Source organism: Oryzias latipes, chromosome 2 (genome assembly GCF_053564925.1).
Source record: "Oryzias latipes strain Hd-rR chromosome 2, Olatipes_Hd-rR_3.1".
NCBI classification, from domain to species: domain Eukaryota; kingdom Metazoa; phylum Chordata; class Actinopteri; order Beloniformes; family Adrianichthyidae; genus Oryzias; species Oryzias latipes.
The window spans coordinates 3000027-3022500 of record NC_136238.1 but is presented as its reverse complement, the minus strand read 5'-3'; the positions used below and the strand labels follow the sequence as shown (position 1 = coordinate 3022500).

At 40.3% G+C, this 22474-nt stretch overlaps 1 protein-coding gene across 1 annotated transcript in view; it reads right to left on the bottom strand.

Moving 5' to 3' along the window:
- Positions 1-22474, bottom strand: part of LOC144982142 (NLR family CARD domain-containing protein 3-like) — a 92305-nt gene that overhangs the window by 34162 nt on the left and 35669 nt on the right. The gene's annotated exons all lie outside the window — the stretch shown is intronic.

Here is a 22474-nt window from a genome sequence, read left to right as displayed (position 1 = left end):
CATCTGCCAGAAAACCTTACTGGATGAAAACATCAAGGTAAATGAAGGACTCGACATCGTGCACAGACTTGGAAGGAGGGACATTAATAGAACCACGCCACGGAACATCATCCTCCAATTTTCCTCCCATGCCCTGAGAGATGCTCTCTGGAAAGCAGCCAAAAAGTCCAGATACCTGAAAGAAAACAACATGCGGTTCTCTGAAGACCTCATTGCTTCTGACCGGGAGAAACGCTGGTGAGAGATGCTCGGGCTGAAGGCAACACGGCTTACTTTGTTGCTGGACGCGCCTCGCCAACGGCACCGAGTTGTTCCTGCCCCCGTCCACCTAACCGTCACCATGTGACCATCCTGAGGATGATGTGGGACACCACTCTGACTCCTTTCTGGTAGAAAACATTTCAAGGTGTCTGCAAAACTTAGTTTATAGCTTCCTATCTTGTTCTTGGTTGTTAAAATGTGACTAATCACGTCACTTAGTTTTTAATGACATTATTAGGCTTTAAACATGTTAATATTCTGAGTAAGTGAAGCTCGAGTTCTAAAGTTTTTCTTTAAGTAAGAAGCACTCTTCTGAAGTTCACATTTCTCCTTATTGTTCTCTGTTGAGAATTTGTTCTACTGTTCATGTCTTTATCGTTTCTTTCTTTTAATGCCAGGGGTTTAAGAAATATTTTGAAACGCAAAGCAGTTTTTTTGTTCATTAAACAATTTAAATGTGATTTTTGTTTTATTCAGGAGTCTCATAGCACAAAAGAAGATTTAAACTTTTGGAAAAGTCAGTGGGGTAAAGAATTATGGGGAGCTCATGGTTCTAATAAAATGGCTGGTGTTTTGATTCTAAAAGATACATTTCTTGTGGAAATCCTCCATCACTACAGTGACCCTAATGGGCATTTGATTATTATGGTGCTGTTGATCTCCCAGAATGTGCTGATCATTTCTAATGTATATGGCTACAACTCTCCTTTGGAAAACAGTCAGTTATTTGATTTATGGGATGAAAAAATTAATTTCTGGCTTTAAAAATATCCTGAGGCCTTTTGGATTTTTGGTGGCGATTTCAATGTTGTTAATGACAAAACCTTAGATAGACACCCTCCTAAAAAAACGAATCCAAACAATAAGTATTTAGAACATTTCATGGATAAATTTGAAATTGTGGATGTTTTTAGAGCAAAATTCCCTTCGTTAAAATCATTTACTTGGCACACCAAAGATTATTCTAAACAATCTCGGATTGATTACTGGCTGACATCTAAAATAATGAATGTCACTAATGTTGATGTGAATTCTCATCCAGTTCCCTTTTCTGACCATAGTCACCCTAAAGTTAACTCTCTCCCCAATGTCCAACATTCCCAGGGCTGTTTGCTGGAAAATAAATAACAGTCTTCTGTCCCACAACACTGTAATAGAACTGACAAGAAAAATGATCCAATCATACTGGGAAGAAGCTACTGAATTCAAAATATTCAGCCCTAAATGGGAATTATTAAAATTTGATATTGGGAAATTTATGAATTTTGGATTTATTAGATTATTCTGAACTAATAAATGAGAATAGTTTTATTCTGTTTTTGGACTTTTATAAAGCCTTTGATTGCCTAGAACATGAATTCATTTATCGATCTCTAGAAAAATTTGGGTTTGGACCATTTTTTATAAAAGCTATTAAAACTCTCTACAATAATTCTAACAGTACAATCAAACTTAAATATGGTACGTCTCCAAGATTTCAGGTGGGTAGTGGGGCACGCCAAGGCTGTCCAGTGAGCCCTTATTTATTCCTGCTAGCAGCTTTCATCCAGGAAAATGACATAAACGGCATTTCAGTCGCTGAGAAACAAATTTTTATAAGTCAAGTTGCTGACGACAACACTCTTTTCCTGAAAAATTGGAAAGTTGGAATCAACCTTATTCATAAATTCTCAGAATCTTCTGGCCTTCAACTTTAATATAAATAAATGTGAACTTGATGCTGCAGCCAAATCCTCACTCCACATAGACATAGATAAAAACTGCTCCTTCTGGAAATTAGACTCTGAAACAATTATACATCTTTTCTGGAAATGCCCCCCGACAGCAACTTTACCTCTTTTGTTCAATGTAAAATTGACAAAAAATTTGATTTGGTGCACAAGGATATCTAATGTGGTTTTTATAGTGTTAATAATTCACTAATAAGGGAATAATATCTAATTAACCTTTTATTAATACTAGCCAAATTCCATATTTATAAATGCAAATTTTCTGAAAAAAGCCCTTATTCAAACTTTTTCTGATTGAGTTTAACCAATATACCAGAACAATAAAATATTCTTCCAACCCCAAAGCTATAAGAACCTTTGACACCCTGGAATTTTTGGAATGTACAGAATAGCAACTTACTGCTTTTACTGCTCTTGTTTATAATGTGCTTTATTTCCTTTGTTCTTTATGTTCCTCTGACACATTTTGTTACTCTTTTTTTTATCTGTGTACTTAAAAACTGACTTGATTTTGTATCCTGTATATCTTCAATAAAGATTTGGGGGAAAAAGTCAGAAGGTGCTTTAGAAATACTAAATACTTCTCAGATCTGAAGATTTGATGTAGTAATACTGAACAAAAGGACAAATCTTTGTCTGAAATATTGACATGATCTTTTCTACTTCTCTATTTTAACCTGGTGTACTTGTTCATTCCATAAACAGTATATTTGATCTTTCCTTCTTTTTCCAGTCAATGGTTGGTTCATGTTAAGGTGATTCTGCCTCTCAGCCAATCACAGCGTGACAATCCTCTGCCTTCTGTTTCAACAATACTTTTCCTTCCACAGAAATAGAGAGTCTTCCAAATGATGATGCAGATTGTCTCCAAACAGATCCAGTTGATTCTTTTTCCGTTAAACTGATGGATGATATTGTGTCTCTCTGAACCACTGACATCAATCTCAAACACCTGTGATCATTGCTCTGCCAGGTGAGTTCAGGTAAAGAAGGTCGTTCCACTTTGGGAAGCAGACCAACGTTTTCAAACCATTTCCTTTCTATCAGCAAACATTTGATTCACTTTGAGACATAAATATGACATTTAAAACGGCAGAAATACAATATTTATTAGGAATTTTCTTCTCTATAACTTAAATTTAGGACATTTTTTATAACTTCTAAATGAGTCCAAAGATTTCCTTATTTTAAAAAGCTGAAAATTCAAGTTTTTTTATGACCTACTCAAATATTACCTTCTATTTCTGCTTCTATGTTTTAATAATTTATCCAAATCCTTTTTTATGACTTATTTTTTCCAAATATGAAGCTTTGGAAAGAAAAGATGTAAAAATATCCACCAACCTGCACAAGTTTGTAGTGAGCCCCTAAAACTCTGTAAAGTAGAAACTTGGAGTATTTTTGTTTGTTTTAGACCCAAATATTTTCATCTCTGTCACAGACTTCATGTTTTGATTCTGTTGGTATTTTTGACAGTAGAAGTTTTTTTCTCAGCTATGAATCAGTAAATGTGCTTTTCTGGACTCTAAAATGATCATTGCTGCTTTTTCTGCAGTGATGTGATGCAGACAGAACAGCTCAGTGTTAGTGACTTGATCTACAGGCAGAAGGGTGAGGGTTCAAATCCCACTGAGAGTCTTTGTTCAGAAGATCATCATTTTTTCTCAGAGTGGAACATCTTCACCTCATCAGAACCACCAGCTGCAGGTCTGGTTCAGACAATAGGATTCAGGAAAAACACACCTGACCATTAAACACCAGCTTGATGGTTCAAATCCCAACTTTCATCTCAAACATTTCTCAGAGTGTGGAACATCTTCTCTCATCAGAACGAGGAGCTGCAGTTCTGGTCTAGGAAGTATAGCACAGTGGTAGAGAAGAGGCTATTATGGGTGGGAGTGCAGGGTTCAACTCCAAGCTTGGGACAGAGGCAGTAACTTCCCTCTGTCAGACTGAAGGTCAATCAAGGTCAGTGGAGTTTGTCTGGTTGGCAAAGGTCAAGGAAATGGGAGAAAGCAGCAGCAGATGCTAGAAAAGGTTGGAGGATAGAGAAGAGCAGCACAGATGGAGTGAAGGAGGAAGGATGAGGGGCTGGTGACAGAAAAGAAACATGGAAAACAACAGAAACATGCGACGGTGAGGAGCAGGTGGGCCGCCTTTGGACAAATGGACCCGGAGTCCCGCTGCACCTTGGGTCCACGTTGGCAGCGGCCTCGCCCATGATGACGATGCGGTTCTTCCTCAAACACAGCAGCTGCCTCTGACCTCTGACCTGGTCTAGAGCGTTCCACAGAGCTTCATCTGAGTGTTGGTGGAAAGGATCCAGGTTCTTCCTCATAGTTCCCGTGGAGACAGAAGCTTTTATTTTGGAATTTCTTCATTCAAAGCCTTTCCACATGTTGGATCCTCCCAGGTGTCAATCTTCATCTTCAGTGGATTAACGCCACCATGAAAAACCTCTTCTTTTTGTAAAACAGCAGCTCTGTTTTATTGGGCCAGATTATTCTTCTAATCTCAGATTACCAATGAAATCCAAAAGAAACCAGCACTGGCCGGCTGTCCTCACTGTAGGTGAAGCTGACCTGGTCAAAGGTCACCAAACCTTTGCTTCTGGGTTTCCAGGGGGGGGCCTGGCTCTGGAGATGGGTGACCTCTTTCCACAGAGGTCATCTGCAAACACAGGCGGAGCCAAACGTCTGCAGCTGCAGATGCTTGTGCAGCCGTCTGCGCTGCTCCTCACCATGTTCTCCATCTGGGCGCTCTGCCTCACGCCCCACTGGAACACGCCCATCAGCGTGACGGCGTAGGTCAGTGGCACGTCCAGTTCTGAGGAGGAAACAGAAAGGAGAAGTTGTGGCGCCCCCTGGTGGAGACCAGCAGTGTTTCTCAGGGTTTGGGAGCAGCAGGACGCCAAAGGTGGTGATGGGGATGAAGATGACGCAGATCCCATGGAGCCGGACGGCAAACCAGCGGGAGGTGGTGAGGAAGAGGAACCACGCTCCTGTGCAGAATCCCAAAACCTCATTTCCAACTATCACCAGTCTGTTTGGTTCTTCTTCCTCACTTTATCCACAAACATGACTCAGCAAAATGTTGGGAAAGTCTTCAATATTGACAATTAGGAGCAGTTTTATTCTTCATTTTTGTTTGGGAGTCAACCCCCACAACAATATTGAGCACAAAGCAGCAAAGTGTGTGGGTGACCTGCTGGATGCTCACGTTCTAAGTGTGGTCAACCAGAGTTTATCAAAGATTTTTCTCTGCAATGTCTTTCTAATTTTGGTTTAAATAATCTCATTTTCACTATATTCATTTTCTACATTTTGCTATTTTTTTGGTCTAAGTTTTTTCTCATTTTCACTGTATTATTTCACAAATCTGAACAAAAATAGCTACAAATGAGGCTTTTCACAGCAAATATGAGGTTAGATTCCAAACAGATGAAATCATTCTAGGTTCTGATTAATAAATGGATGGCATGACAGCACTAGTATCAATATGTGGTTTGAATTAGCAGCAGCGTCTCCAACAGTCTGCATGAAATGAGTTTCTTTTTAGATTGGGAAATTCAGTGGCAGCTTATGGAAAACCATTGCTAAATCAGTGTTCAAACCCTAGTAAAGGCTTTTTGGATGAACATTGGAGACACTGATGGGATTTGAACCAGACAACACTTTGTATTGATGCACAAATACAGCAATGTGTTTCTGGGATTTGGTAAACATTTAATAATAGAATGAATTCAGTTTCTGTTTTGGTTTTTGTTCCCAATAGTACCGTCCTTGCACAGAGAACGTCCCTAAGATTCCCAGTTAAGAAAGGAATAGGCTCCGCGCACGTAACTAAGGAGTTCTACTTCCGCCGCCTTGAGTGTGAGGCCGACCATTTCCAGTTTGCGACTTCTATAGCAGCGACACGGCAGATTTTGATTGCGAAAGACGACATATTTCACCCGTTCTCTACAAGGTCTCCCGAAAATCGACGTGAACGACATATACAGGATTGTCGACCAGTGCGTGGTTACATGGGCAAAATATCGTGTTGAAAAAATATAGTGTCGAAAATACCGGAAGGGAAATGTGTCCCGTTGTAAACATACCTTTGCTGTCACATATATTTATGCAGCAGCTCGGTAATATGAGGCGATCTTCCAAACGTGCTTTTATTAATTGTGAAGAAACTGGATTTTCTAGAAAGGACTGTATTAAATTTTAGGTTCATACCCGTCAGTTTCTTGCACACAGAAATAAATGAATAACGACTCAGAGACAGTTACTTATCTTTTGTGGAGGTTTTACTTCGCACAAACACGAAGGGGACAGACATGAACATGGTGCATTCAAAGTCCGAACCAACGAGCTCAGGGATGGGGTTGGTATAAAAACCCTGCATTTGCATATTCAGAAGATCGTCCGATGGACCCCGTGTGAAAATCACGCCCACAGGTTACTGCTGGAGAGAAGCTCCAAGGCTAAAGTGAAGATAAGTCTGAGGCCTGCTCAGCAGAAAACACATGCACAGAAAAAGGGAGGATGACAAGAAACTGTTAGAACAATAGTTTGGCTGTGCTTTCTTCAAATGTAATATAATTTTGAGATGACAATACATGCTCAGTGAATTAAGTTTAAACCATTAGTGTAATAAAAGTTAAAGGCAGTTTCTAACTATTCTTCACATTAATGTTATGAATATTATGGAGTGCCTGTTCGCTCATCATTTTATATTTAATCCTAGTGGTCAGTGCTTTTTTTGTGGAAGAAGTACGGAGCTGGAAGAAGAACCCAGTGTTAGGCTAACAACACGGGCTAACAACATTAGCCTTTTGATGGACACAAATCCAGGACGAACCATGTGGGAAACGCTGCAATCTGCTGCACGTAAATGTCTGGGAATAACATCAGCCTTTATTTTGTCGGGGCACAACTAGAAACACAATTCCGTGTGATTTTTTGAACAGTTTCTAAGGACGGAGACGGCTGTGTAAGCTGGCGGCTCGAGCTCGGCTCTGTTCTCGTGAGTCCGGCAGCCGCTAACCCAGAGCGGCGGGTCGGCTCGCAGTCCGAATTCTCACACATAACAAAACAACAAAACGCACACGTAACAAAGCACCCTCCCCTCAAACACATTAATAAATCCAGCTGCTCTGCTCAGAGAGGTTCACTCGGTCCACTGGCACCGGAGCCCGAACGCAGAGCTCGGATGCCGGGTCCAGACCTCAGTGGACACGCATCCCCCCCGCATCTCCCTTGTGAGGGGTGTAAGAGAGGCGAAGAGCCAGCGGGGCGAGAGCGGAGCGGCTGGTTGGTACCGTATGCGCTCCAAAGCTTTCTCTCAGCGAAACACCATCCATGCATGAAGTAAACCAGAGCAGTAGTGACACACGATCGGAATGACCGTTTACATGAACAACGATGGGTATAACCCAGCTATCTCGATCGGAAAGAAATTTTGATCCGAACGAGTCTGACCGGGGCAAAGTATTCCGAACGGCGTGTTTACATGACGCATTTTCTTTCCGATTGCTGCAAATACGAAACATGACTCGTCTTGCTTGGGGTGAAGTCCTCCCGCCGTGTTCACCATCCATTCGGCTCTCACCGACACATATACTGGAAAGCTTATAGTACTGTTGTACTTTGACAAATTCGCACACGGGTACACAACAATGTTGTGATGTCTTTGTCACGCGTTGAAACACCAAACGCCTGTCTTTTACCCGAAATCTGCTCCTATTTACTCAAAACTAGCAACTCAACAAAACTCCCCACAACAATAACACGACCAACAGGAAGTTGTCGGCCTCACACTCGAAACACGGAAGTTATCCGGAAGTTCTATCGTGCACGTAGGCTATAAAGTAGGTTTGTTTCAAAAATGTCATTTAGAAAATCTAAAAGAATTCAATGAAAGCGACTTGCTGATGTCACAGTCTTTAATGAAAACGGTAACCAACTTCCTCAAATGTTTCAAACAACAGTTGTTTTCATTGAAAGCCTTGGGTCTAACATGAAAGCTGTGAAGACAACAGTTCAACATTTGGAGAAACATCAACCAAAGGACATGGATCAGTTCACTGATCTCAGGATCTGGAAAAAGTCTCAAGTCAATGGAAACTTAACCCTAGCTGGTTCAATGTTTCTGACAGAAAAGGATTTCTGCTTTGACCCAAAGGCAAAAGAGACACAGCCAGTAGAAGCATCTACCAAGCAAGAAGAATCATTCAAAAAACATGAGATTTTGGTTTATTCATCTTCATATTCAGCACATTTTTCATCCAGAAAAACAGATTTTTCATGTTTTTTTTCCCTTTTACAACAAATGGTATAGATTTTTGTAATGTAGTAAAAAACACCTTTTTTAAACGGGTTTCCCTTTGTGATGTCACATTTTCAAGACATTTTTGTTTCTTTCTCTATGAACTCTCATCAAGCGGCTGTTGATCAAAGTTCTTTGTGTTTGGAAGCCTGTCAATCAAAAGCATTCCAGAGAAAAAACCCGCTCAGCCATCACTGACGTGCTTGAAAACATCAATATTCAGGATTTACACCATTTCCAACCAGGAATTGAATCAAATCAATATATTTTCTAAAAATATCCATTTTTAACAGATGTTTATCAGACATGACTATAATTTATAGAAAACATTCAAAAAATGAAAACATTTTAAGATACAGATAAAAACGTGGGGGAAAAAAACTAACAATGACAGAAGAAAATACATTTAATTGGTTTTATCACAGAAAAATGTTCAAATAAAAATATAAATTAAATGAATAACACCAATCAATAAAGTTGATCAATTAAATGGTTTTCTTACGTTAAACAGTTTCAGGGAGAGTTTCCCTTTTGTTCCATTGAAATGTTCAACACATGATGTCAATAAAGCTTTCTATTTTGTATGAATCCAAAGCCTTAACACAATAAATAATGTTTTAAACTGAATCAGCTGTTATTTAAAGGAAAACAGGGAAAAAAGGAGAACCAGAGCAGCTGAGCTGTGACAAATGAAAAGATATAAAAGTTCAAAGTTGAACTGCAAAATTATCTGAATGATGAAAAAAATCATTCTATTTTAGTTTGATGAATTGTATAGTATAGTACATAAATATTAATGGTCCAGTCTTAGAAATGTGCCTTTTCTAAGGTTAAATGAATGAATTAGCATATATCTAAACTAAGGTCAAACTCTACTAATTTGGTTTATTCTGATTCAGAAAAAGATTCATTCATCTATGAATGACTGTTATTATTGTCAGAAAGAACGCAGACATTGTCCTAAAACTAAACAGATCCTGGAGGTGAAATTGACCACAAGCCAAGCTCCTCCAACCTGTTAAAGTCAGCGTTCATTCAGAGAAAAGACAAACAGATGAGAAATGTTTACCCACAAGGCCATTTTTCTGGTTAGTGGTAAACTCCACAGAATGTTTGAATCCATGCCTCAAGTCCCAATAACCCTCAGATTTCCTCTTTGCTTGTTTGTGATCAATGTTCTAACAATAAAGGTTGAACAGTGGCAGTAAACTACCGTTATCAGAGAAAACACTGATTTACCCAGAACACGACATTTTTACAATGTCAGGAAAATGTGAAAGAACATTTCCACAGGATGTTCTGTTTGAAAATGGACAAATATCAAAGTATTTACTCCATCATATCAACTCAATGAAACTATTTTAAATGTTTTGTTTCCACAAACTTTAAATCTAATGAGCTAAAGCATAAATCCTGGGATAGCAAGGGTTAAATGTCAAAAGAAGATGAATGATTGATGGACTTTAACAGTTTAGCTGCATGAATTTAAGCAGTAAAAAGGTTTTCAAAAAGACAACAAAAAGATGCTATTAGGCTACAAATATTCATCAATCACATGAAAATTGAAAGTATAGAGAACCTAAATTAGATCATCCTTACAAACAAAAGGATGGAGTTTGGAGTCATTTCAGGAAGTGAAGATCATCAATCTCCATCACTTGGATGAGAAATGTTTCAGAAGCTGCCATGACTCAACGGGACGAAGGAGAAGCTTCATCGTCTCTTTTCAGAAGCATTCTCTGTGAAAGCATGGTGGTGGTGCTATCATGGTGTGTATTCTCCTTGATGTTTTAGCTTTAGAAGGCTTGTGTGGTTTATTCAAATAACACTAACTGTGTTTGAGAATAAAAGAGTGATTGCTGAGCTTAAAAACACTGAAATATTCAGAAATAGAAACGTTCTACCAAAATCTGCTTTGGAATCCCACGTCAAAAAGTCTCCTCTTCTCAGTTTGCTTATTATGGGTAATGTCTGCCACCTGCTGCTGTGATCTGCTGCTGCAGTTTATCAGAGATTTAACCATTTTTGGAGGAAACTTGTTCTTCAAATCAGAAGGAATTTCAACATTAATATATCCGTGACAATCTCTGTACATTAATGCAAAGAATTAAAAAAATACTCAATTATTTATACATTTATTTGGAGAAATCAGACCCATTTCATCAGAAAATCTCCACTAATTCAGGAATATAATTAGGGAGGTGTGAAGATGATTGATTTAGAATCAATGGTTAAAACTTTCAGAATCAAATGTTTCAAGACTTTCTAGCTAATCCTGACTCATTCTGGTTTCATTTTCCCAAAAACATCTTCAAAAAAGTCGCTGGATTAGATTTTTTGTTGATGTGATTTTGAAATTTCCAAACTTCCTCTAAAGATTTCAGAATTTCACCAACAAGTACTTTTCCAGTGGAAAATGCTATGTAGTCCTAGTTTTGGCATCACTGCGCCCCCCTGTGGAACAACAGAGTAATGACCACAAACAGGAAGACAATGTTTCATCAGAATTGGTTTGACCTCAAGATCATTTTGGAAACGATGTTCTGGATTCAAATGGAGAAATTCTTCAATGAAGAGACTTCAAAAGTCAATTTGATATTTAATGTTCAACCAAGGAATTTCAGAAAACCTGCAGAGAAATTCCAATTGCTTTAATCCATTTAAGAAGAAATAGAATATTGTCTTCCAATGTTCAAATTAAACTACCAAATTTAGTCATAGATGAAATAAAACTCACTGAAAAATGTGATGATAAATATGTAAACAAATCCTTTAAAGGTCAATTCTACCATGACTTTAACAGTAAAGTATCATCAATCTAAAATAACAGACACATCAGGTGATCAACTATGGAAATTCATCAAATGGCCCGTAGTCCCCAAAATGAAAGAAATGCATCCAAATGAAAACAGATCATCTGAATTGACTGTGTTTGAAATTGAAGTCAGACTGTATTTCTCCTCATTGAATGGATTCAGAACTCAAATCCTTTATTGATGACATTTGGAAATCTGCTCCAGAATAGTTACTGATCTAGAGTCCAGATTGTTAAATGCCTTGAAATGTCATTGATGCTGAAAGATTTCTAGATTTTTAGACATGTAGACGTTGTTTTGTGTGTGTAGAGCTGTGCCTTGCATCATTGTGTGGTTGTGTCTGAGAGTTTGTAATGATTATTTTTCAATAATAATCAAATATAAAAAGAGGGCGTCAGCAGCTTTAGCATCACCCACCAAGCTTTAGTTTGAAGTTTTCTACTGGATTTATTTCCTTTTTTGTGGAATAAAGTTGTTTTTAAAACATGATGGTGCTGAAACCAGGGAATTCTGGGATATGTTGGCATGGATAAATGCACACAAACATCCCACAGACAGCGATATGTGTTGATTATTATTTATTTATTTATTCAATCATTCAAACTTTATTTCACATGATGTCATTTTCCAAGGATTCAATTTCAGGTTTGCAATAAGAACATCATTGTAAATAACAAATACACACATGTATAAATCTACTTTAAATGAAACCAAGTCATTGTAATTTTCAAAATAAAAGCACGTTGTCCAACAGAGTTTTACTTTTCTAGCTGCAGACGTTTTTACCGTTTGAAAAAGTTCTCATCTGCTCCAAAACAGCCACCAAAGTGTATTTTGGAGATGTAGCTTCCAGCCTTAAAGGAGACGGCGCTGTCATGGTGTGGGCTTTCCACTCTGGGATCTGTTTGTTCCCAAAAAGCATCTCAAAGCCATGAGGACTTTTCTGAACTTCCAGTCCCACACAGACACATGAGTTGGTTTGGTTCTCCTGTGTTCTGCAGCAGAGACGTTTTCCTAAACTTATTGATGACTAAAGTTCTGCTGGGATTTTTCCTCTTCCAAACAGAACCAGAACCTTTTGTAGAGCTGCTTGCTTCAGTGTGTAGAGGAGTGTTTGATTCTCACATCTGGATCTATTTTGGCTAAAGGTGCTGTTTGCTGGTAACCCCCCCGCTGAGGATGTCTTTCTGTATTTGTGCTTCTGTTCATCACTGATTCAATCAACTTTTCCTCTTTTCACGTTGGTGACTCCTTCATTTAACGCAGAAAAACATCATTCAGACTAGTTTTTATGTCTATTTCAGATACATTTGGACATTTTTATTGTTTGATTCTGTTGGTTTTTGTGGATTTCTGGTTTATATCCATCAGATTTAGTAGCTGCAGCGTCACATGACTTTAGAAAACAAATAAGTGAAATAATTCAGATAAATGTGTAGAAAAAACAAAGAAGTGGAGAAAAAGAATAACTGGAATTTATTCTAGGAGCATCTTAAATTCAGGGAGAGCCAAGGCGAACACAACAAACAGAACACACCTCTAGTAAACGCAGAAAACAAACTTCCCTCAGATCCTACAAAATAAAAGTCCCAAACCTACATGCTGACTGTCTGACCACTAAAAGAAACAGGAGAACAAGGATTTGACAGAAAATGGCAGCTCTCCCCTACAAAGTTGACAGTTTCTCTCTCTTCCAAATCAGCCCATGAGCCCAGCCTGATGTCACCACTGTTAGACTGCAGACTGGGGCTGCTATGCTGCTCCAACTCTTCTATCTGATCCTCAACCATGATGCTCCTTTGATTATGCATTGACTTGATTCTATATATGCATAAATATTCTATTGTGAAATATGTTTGTTTCCTGCCTGCAGTAACAGATGAGATGTGCCGAGGTCAGCAGCTATTTTATTTACACATTTTCCAGAATTCCTTCAAGTTTATAATGTGAACTTTAGAGTTTAAACTGTTTTCAAATGTTCAATCTGGTTTTTAGTTCACTTTAAGATGATCCTGATTTGACTCCATAGTGACGTTTCAGAAGTTAGAATTAGAGGAAGTGAGTGGGAATCGCAGGCCCAGACCCATCGTGGCCAAGTTGGTGCTGCACGAAGAGAAGGAAGAGGTGAGGCGCCGTGGCAGGGAGCTCCGGGGAACCGACCTCAGGATGGATGATCAGTTACCCAAAGAAAGGATCCTGTTCCCCATCAGAAGGAAGTTTCTGAGTGAAGGGGCCCGCGCTGTCATCTCTGTGGACCGACTCTATGTGAATGGACAGCTCCACCGTGACCCAAACGTCACTCCCTGGCTCTTCTATATGGAGTCCTATACTGTTCATAATTAAATAAATAAATATTTAATTAAATAAATAAATATGACGTCATGCAAATACACAATCAACCAATAAATCTCTCATAAATATATAAAAAGATCATGAAAGTGTGAAAAACCTGCACACTGATTTTAAATTAGCCATTATATTTTTCAATATATTTCATGTTGCTTTAAAAACCTGTTCATTATTTTAAAACAGCATTTTAAAATATTAATTTTAATCATGTGGATTATTATAATTCTACGTCTTTTTTCAGAACCTTGGATTTCAAAATCAATATTTTCTAAAGTAGCTTTGTTTTTATTTCATGTTGCTGTTTTTCACAATGGCTTATTTATTTCATGAAGAGCTTTTTCAGGAGACTGTGTCTGTCTGTCAATCAAACTAGACAAGGCGGAGACACTTTTGTGATTGGCTATTCCTTTACTCAGACATGAGCAGCAGCACCCTGACTATATCAATCGAAGATGCTTCAGCGAACGTGACGGCGCAATGCACACCCTTCAACACTAGGGGGAGTATGCACCTCAACACATCCACAGTGTTACACGAAATTGGGCAGTTTTTGTTCTAGATTTGCGGATAAAAGTGGCTTTGGGCGAGTGTGCATAATTCGGGTGATTTTGTGGTCGGTTCGGCAATTTTCATCTTCTCATTAACATCTAGTAGTGGCCCAAGTTAGGCTGGGTGGTTGTTGGAGTTCCACAAAACGTCTATGAACTGGAGTTCCATGAACGCAACATGCCGTGTGTGGGAGGGGCTACCAGTTAATGTTTTTAGCCTGATGGCCACATGGAGCGGTTGCCTGTGCTTATCTCAGTAACAATGCATGGATGCACAATGCACATGGAGTGTTAAAAGATCAGCTTTATTTATTTTGAATAGTTTCACATGATAACAATGTTTCCATGTTTGAGTTCATGAGATCATCCCAGAGAGTCTCTGCTTCAGGTCCTGCAGTCAAACTACGTCTTAAATTACGTGTAAATCAGAGCGCCCAGGCAGCGCAAGAGTGTGTGTGTGTGTGTGTGAGCGCAAGTTAAGGGTCCGTTGCCCTGTCCTCCGGAAAAGTAATAGTAAAAAAGGTTTCCTCCAAAGTACAGAGCCTGATTCTTGGAGTAAACCCTGGCTGGAGAATTGCTCAATAATCCCGGATCTCCGCTGCGTTTTCCGACCACGGTCAGAAACGTCATCGTAGGAAAGGTTCAACATATTCCCGGGAGCGAAAAATAAAATCAGAGGACCTGATTATAATCATTGTCTCAATGAAAATAGAAAAATATCATAAGGTTCAGGAGGCCTGAGCAGGCTTGTTCCGCTTTGCGCAGGTCTGACTGTCGGTCCGCCAGCTCGCCTCCTGCGAGCCGACACAGTGTAAAGCACGATGTGAGCTCTGAGTGAATGGCGTAAGAATGAGGAATGTTTCAACGGGGGACTTATAGACGTGGACGACCGGAGATCCTCTGTGGTTTGGTCCACACAAACCCTCAAACTACAAAAACAGAGTCGTCCATGTTTGCATCTTCTACAGCAGACAGATTGTTTGACTCTATTTGATCTCTAATGTCAGCAAAGCTGCGCGGATATCGCTAAAATATATGACATCTCTCTGACTGGCACACCGCTGAGCGGGTATCGAGGAATATGAGTCGATTTCCATGGATGAGCCAATGAGCGTTTAGATCCCGCCCACTTTCACTGATTGACAGATAGACTCATTCTCCTGAAAAAGCTCTTCATGAAATAAATACGCCATTGTGAAAAACAGCAACATGAAATAAAAACAAAGCTACTTTGGAAAATGTTGATTTTGAAATACGAGCTTCTGAAAAAAGACAATTATAATAATATTCCACATGATTAAAAATGAATATTTTAAAATGCTGTTTTAAAATAATTAACAGGTTTTTAAAGCAAAATGAAATATATTGAATAATATAATGGCTTATATAAAATCAGTGTGCAGGTTTTTCACAATTTCATGATCTTTTTATATATTTATGAGAGATTTATTGGTTGATTGTGTATTTGCATGAGGCCATATTTATTTGTTTAATTAAATATTTATTTATATAATTATGAACAGTATAGGACTCCATACTTCTAAACCAGACATGTATCCACTCTCTTTACACTCTCTGCACAGGTGTCAGTTTATGCTTATATGTGACACACTGGGCAGAACTCACGGGGCATAAAGGTTTTCCACTTTAGGTAAAATCACCACCAGTCTCCTCAGCAGCTTCAACCTGTTTATGATAGGTTTGTTCTGTTTCTACCCTCCCTGTTTCTTAATTACCCCCTCCCTCTGCACTCCTTTTTCTTTTTTCACACACTATTCCCTCCCCCTCACCTAAGCTGCCACATAACTCAGCCACTCTACAATAGTACTGATCTGCACAACACACTCAGACACTCAGGATGTCCAGCATTACATCACATGCACTGTGCATTACACATAAAGCCTTATAGCAACATCAAGCACACCATTATGTGTACATATATACTCATTTTTGCCTCCATCAATAACATAGTTTCTAGCATTCACCTCAACAGCAGCATGTCCACCCTAAGGTTAGTTACTTGGAATGTGCACGGAGCTGGAACCTGAGAGAAGAGACTGAAAATATTGACCACATTAAAAGACCTCAAAACTGATCTTGCGTTTCTTCAAGAAACTCATATGTCTAATTCCTCAGTGAATATTTTCGCCACAGCAGATTTTCCAAACGTATATTCAGCCTGTTATAATTCTAGACAGAGAGGAGTAGCAATTATGATAAATAAGGAAGTTAAATTCACCGAAGCCAACAAAATCGTAGATCCAGAAGGAAGATTTATAATAGTCACTCTTTCCACTCAAAATATGCAGCTGTGTTTAGCTAATGTGTACGCCCCCAATGCAGATGACCCTAAATTCTTTCATTCCTTCTTCTCTGCGCTATCTGAGCATACAGACAAATCCCTAATCATTGCAGGTGACCTCAACATGTGTTTAGATCCAGAGATGGATAGGCTAAATAACACAGGAAATCTTAGAATCTGGCAATCCACAAACACTGTTAAACAGTACATGGAGGATTTTGGTCTTTGTGATGTTTGGCGTTTATTCCATCCCACGAAAAGAGCTTATACCTTTTTTTCCACAGTTCATCAATCATACTCCAGGCTAGATTATTTCTTGGTTAACAGCTCCTTGTTGAACATAGCTATGGAAACACAGATCCAGCTGCGATAAATTCTGTTTTTAAAAACTTTTACCAATCCCTCTACTCATCTCAAATTGATCCTTCTGACAATGACATCAATAGTTTTCTCAATAGCATAGCTTTGCCTAGACCAGGGGTAGGCAACCTGCGGCTCTGGAGCCACATGCGGCTCTTCAGCCTCATTGTAGTGGCTCCCGATGGCTGGCGACCTGTCCAGGGTGTACCCTGCCCTACGCCTATACCAGCCGGCCCCCGTGACCCCACTGATGGGAAAGAAGCGGGTAAAAGTATATGGACCATCTAAAATTTAGATGACAAATTATAAAAAAAAAAAAAAAACTTTATTTAGATTCTAAAATTTAGATTCTAAATAAAGTTTTTTTTTTTTATTTGTCACTTTAAATATATGTCACATCAACGTCAGCAGCCGTCGCCTTTACTTGCTGGCGGGACCACGACGGGAACCCCTACCACTGTAAGCATAAAAAGAGCCCAAAAAAGAAAAGTTTCAGAAGAAAATAGAGAGTTTAATGCAGCGCGGACATCTGCCAATGACGCTGGCTTACCTGCGTGCTTGATATGTGGCGAGAAACTATCAAACAACAAAAAAAAGTAACGTTGAAAGACATTTTCAAAGCAAGCATTTAGCATTTGCTGAAAAATACCCAACCGAAGATGAGCGCCAGAGAGCAATTTTCTGAATTGCAACGACGAGATGGAGAGAGAAAACTATCTTTCAAAAAATGGATCAGCTCTCCACAGTCAACTACAGCGGCTAGTTTTTGGCAGCTCAGGAGATGGTAAAGAGGGGTAAGCCGTTCACAGACGGAGAATACATAAAAGAAACCTTTATTCAAATATCAGAGCATCTATTCTCCGATTTTAAAAACAAAAAGGAAATTGTTCAGAAAATGAAAGACATGCTTCTCTCTGCAAAGACTGTTAAGGACAGGACCATTAAAATGGCAGCAAATATCAGTAGTAAGCAAATTGACGATGTTAATGCAGCTCAAGCATCTTCAATTGCCTGTGATGAGTCAAGTGATGTAAACGATGTTGAGGAGGTAGCACTTTTATGCAGGTACCCCAATGCTAATGGGCCGCAGGAAGAACTGATTGAACTCATACCGCTTAAGGGCCAAACTCGGGGGCAGGACATTTGTGATGCTGTTGTCTAAAAGATAAAGGGATAAACCCCACTCACCTAGTGTCGGTATCTACTGACGGGGCGCCAAGTATGAGAGGAGCACAGAAGGGCTTTGTGAATTTACTTCAAAAGTCACCGGGCCGAGATCTGATGACGTTTCTCTGCCTTATCCACCAAGAAGCACTTAGCGCACAAACATTTCCCCCTGAATGTGTGGAAGTAATGAACCTTGTTATTAAGATGGTGAACAAAATAATTGCGGATGGGTTAAGCCACCGACAGTTTTGTTCGTTGTTAGAAGAAGTCGAAAACACGTCTTCAGATCTCCTGCTGCTCAACAGAGTCCGGTGGCTGTCCAGGGGGGAGGTGCTGAAACGCGTCGCTGCCTGTCTGGAGCACGTAAAAACCTTCTTGGGAAATAAAGGCCTCAGGTATCCTGAGCTGGAAGACCCATCTTGGCTGGAAAAGTTTTACTTCATGGTAGACATGACAAGTTACTTGAACATGCTGAATAAAAATCTCCAAGGACAGGGAAGCACGGCTCTGCACATGCTGGAGGAGATTTGGGCATTTAAGCGCAAGATGACAGTGTTCGCCAGAGATGTACAAAATGGCACGCTCTCTCACTTCCCCTCCCTAAGAGAGTTCAAAGAAGAAAACAATCACATAAATTGTGATAATTTACACCGTGCCATTACTGCAATGCAAGCTGCATTTGGAGAAAGATTCAGTGAGTTCAGAAAGGAGAAACAGCCTCTCTCTTTCCCTGTCGCACCGCTGAACAGCGACCCATCCCTCCTGAACACATCCGCATTCACAGGAGTAAGTAAGCCTGATCTAGAAATTGAACTGGCCGATATTGCGGATAAAGTTTTGTGGGTTAACAAGTTTAAATCCCTGTCAGCGGATCTTGAAGAAATTGCCCGTCAGAGGGCTACTCTCGCTAAAGAGCACAAATGGAGTGATATGGAAAAACTACCCCAACCCGACAAACTTATTTTTGCAACATGGAATGCCATTCCTGACACCTAAATCAACATGAAAAGGTGTGCATTAGGAGTCCTATCCATCTTTGGTTCAACTTACTTATGCGAGCAAGTTTTCTCAAGCATGAACATTATAAAGTCCAAATACCGCTCCCGCCTCACCAGCGAGACTCTACAGTCCTGCATGAAGATGAAAGTCACATCTCACAGCGCCGACATAGGGAAGATCTGCAGGGAAATTCAGACACAGAAATCCCACTAAACAGGTAAGAGGAACATAATTTCCACTAAACAGGAAATTATTTTTTTTTAAATCCTCATACTCAGAACTGATGTCGTTTTTTTGTATTTTAAGGTGCGTCCATTGATCACTGGCTGGCTGCCAACAAACCCGAAGAGGACGGGAGAATGCATGGGTTACTACTATTAAACATATTATATATTAAAGTGGGCTCGTTTGTTGTATTCAGTGGCTTCAACTGTTAAAATTTAAATAAAGATTAAAACTTTTAGAAGTTTATAAACTCTGTAATTTTTTGCGGCTCCAGACACATTTTTTTGTGAGGGGGGTGGGCAAAGTGGATCTTTTGATAAAAAAGGTTGCCGACCCCTGGCCTAGACCAACAGAGGAACAAATCACAGCCCCGGAGTCCCCTCTTACTGAAGAAGAGCTACATAAAGCATTAACCAACATGCCTAGTAAAAACGCCCCAGGACCAGACGGCTTCCCAGCAGAATTTTAGAAAGAGTTTTGGCTAATTTTAGCTCCCATTTTTCTCAGAATGACAATAGAAATTAAGGACAATTATCTACCTCCAAATATGAATTCTGATACTATTATCTTACTTCTGAAACCTGGGAAAGATCCCACATCACCATCCAGCTATCGACCCATATCGCTGATTAATGCAGATCTTAAAATAATCTGCAAAGCTTTGGCAGGAAGGCTGGAGAAGGTAGTTCCTTCTCTAATACATCCTGACCAAACAGGTTTTATAAAGGGTAGACATCCATCTACCAACATGCGCAGATTAATCAACCTCATAGATTATACAACCATCAACAACCGAGAAGCAACCATTTTGTCACTGGATGCAGAAAAGGCATTTGATCGGGTCAACTGGAAATTTTTAATAGCCACCCTGAACAAATTTGGCTTTGGAAAATCATTTATTAACTGGATTAAAATACTATATGCCTCTCCTAATGCTCGTATCAGAACCAATGACCAAACATCTCCAAGCTTTAATTTACAAAGAGGAACCAGACAAGGCTGTCCACTATCTCCGTCTTTATTTGCACTATTTATTGAACCTCTAGCTGCTGCTATTAGGCAAAGTCGAGACATTGAAGGCATTCAAACGAAAAATCTAGAACACAAAATAAGTCTTTATGCAGATGATGTTTTACTATTTACTCCAAATTCACAATCTTCCATCTGCCAAATCATCTCCCTAATTAATAGATTTCCCTCAGTTTCAGAATACTCCATAAACTGGTCTAAAAGCACAATTCTACCAATTAATTGAAATTACCTAAATCCGTCATCTATTAAAATACAAACAGGCAACATAAAGTACTTAGGTATAAATATTTCCTCTAGGCTTTCTGATCTATTCAAGCTAAACCACACCCAACTCTACCCATTTCTCTAATCGGGAGAGTTGCAACCATAAAAATGATGATTCTCCCCAAAATTAACTACCCGTTTTCAATGATTCCTTCCAAACCTCCAACTACTTGGTTCAAATCATTAGACTCATTCATTTCCCAATTCCTCTGGGAAGGTAAACCACCAAGGATTAGTTTAAAAACTATTCAAAAACCAAAAGATAGAGGAGGACTAGGCCTTCCAGACTTCCAGGACTACTACTCCGCGAACAGATTGTGTTATGTACAAAAATGGCTGAATCCTGGTGTGCTGGATGAATCCTGGCTAGATATAGAACAAAATCTGTGATAACCTAGATATTTCTAATTATCCTTTCTTCAGTTCTAAAATTAAACAACACAATTGCTTCAGAAGTTTAAACATCAGCTCATCTCTAACAGCCTGGTGGGATTTTCTTAAAAAAAAAACAACCTAACTTTATTTCCATGTAAACTTACCCCATTTGGAATAACCCTGACATTTTAATTAACAAAAACATGATTCATTTTGCTTCATGGAAGAACAAAGGAATCCAGCAGTTCCAGCATATAATTCAGAATAGAACATTTCTGTCCCTCTCAACGTTATCCTCAATCTATGGCAGGGGTGTCCAAAGTTTTTTTGGTGAGGGCCAAATACAGAAAAATGAGCAAAGGTCCGGGCCGCACACTAGAGGTGACATATTGACACATGATTACTGTGTATTTCTAACCCACCTATAATGTGAAGAACATTGCTCTCAGTGGGAGCAGCGATGCTGATCTGTGCCACATAAAACAAGCGCACATCAAAATGAAACATCACTCAATGAAACCTCATTCCAACCAGGCAGTTCAGAACGGCTTTATTGAGCAGCTGAAGCCAGCAGATCTTTACATACGTAGCCGTTAGTGTGGTTGACTGGCAGAGTGCACGATTTTCTAGATTATAAAGACTCGAAGTCCTGTTTTCTCAGAAAAGTAGACCAAAAAAAGGGCTTATAGGTGACCAACAAGGACAATTTTAACATTAAACGCACACAATTTAAAAAGCTTCATTTTACAATTACACTCTGTGACAAAATATGCAGCTATGAACAAAAAAAATTCCAAAAACAAAACAAGTTATTTTTTACATAAAGGGAATACTTTTTCACAGTTCAGAATGCTATTTATTAAAATGCCCCGTCCTCGTGCGGGCCCCTTGGCGACGGCGGCCGTGTCCCCTGGGTGCCGGCTTCCTGGACCCGGAGGTGCTCTCTCCGCACGGTGGGGGGGGTTCACATTACACCTGAGCCGGGGTGTTCGTGTCCCTGGGGGGTGGGTCCTGGTCCTTGCCCCTGAGCGCTGGGCCCCGCCAAACTTCCAACAGTGGCCGAGCCTGGTCGGGCCATATTTACAACACCCGTTGTGGGTCCCCTTTTTTCCCTGGGGTTCCCCCCTCCTGGGCGGGGGCGGCGGGCCCCTGCCTTGCTCCTCCCTGGACCAACCGTGGGCCGGGTGGGTGGCTGCCTGGAGTGCGGAGCGGGTCTCCCTTGGGGGGTCCTGGCTCGTACCTGGGGTTGGGGCGGGGGGATGCCCGGAACCCCTGGGTGGTGGTGGGGTGCTCGTCTGGGGCTGTGGGCGTCCTTCTCTGCTGGGGCCCTGCGTTGGGCTCTCCCGGCGCGGCGGGGGGGCTGCTTTCCTGGTTGGGCTGGGGCGGCGCTCTCTTTCCCTCCGCGCCTCCCTGCTCTCTGGCTCTGGGGGCCTCGCAGCGGTCCTGCTGGCCCTGGCCTGGGTGGCGGTCTTGGTCGCCCGGGGGGCGGTTGTTCCCTGCCTGTTCCCGTGTGGCGCTGGGGGGATTCCGGCTGCCGCTGCTGCTGCGGCGGGGGTCTGGGTGTGGGGGTGGCTGGGCGCTCCACTATCCATTTTAGAAGAACATAAACACTCACCTGAGCACAGGTGTTAGCTCACCTTTGCACTAATAGTTTGCGTGATTGAATAAATGAAATATTTCACACTAGTTGGTTTAAAGGCATAAGTATGCGTGTGAACACTATTTGTTTTG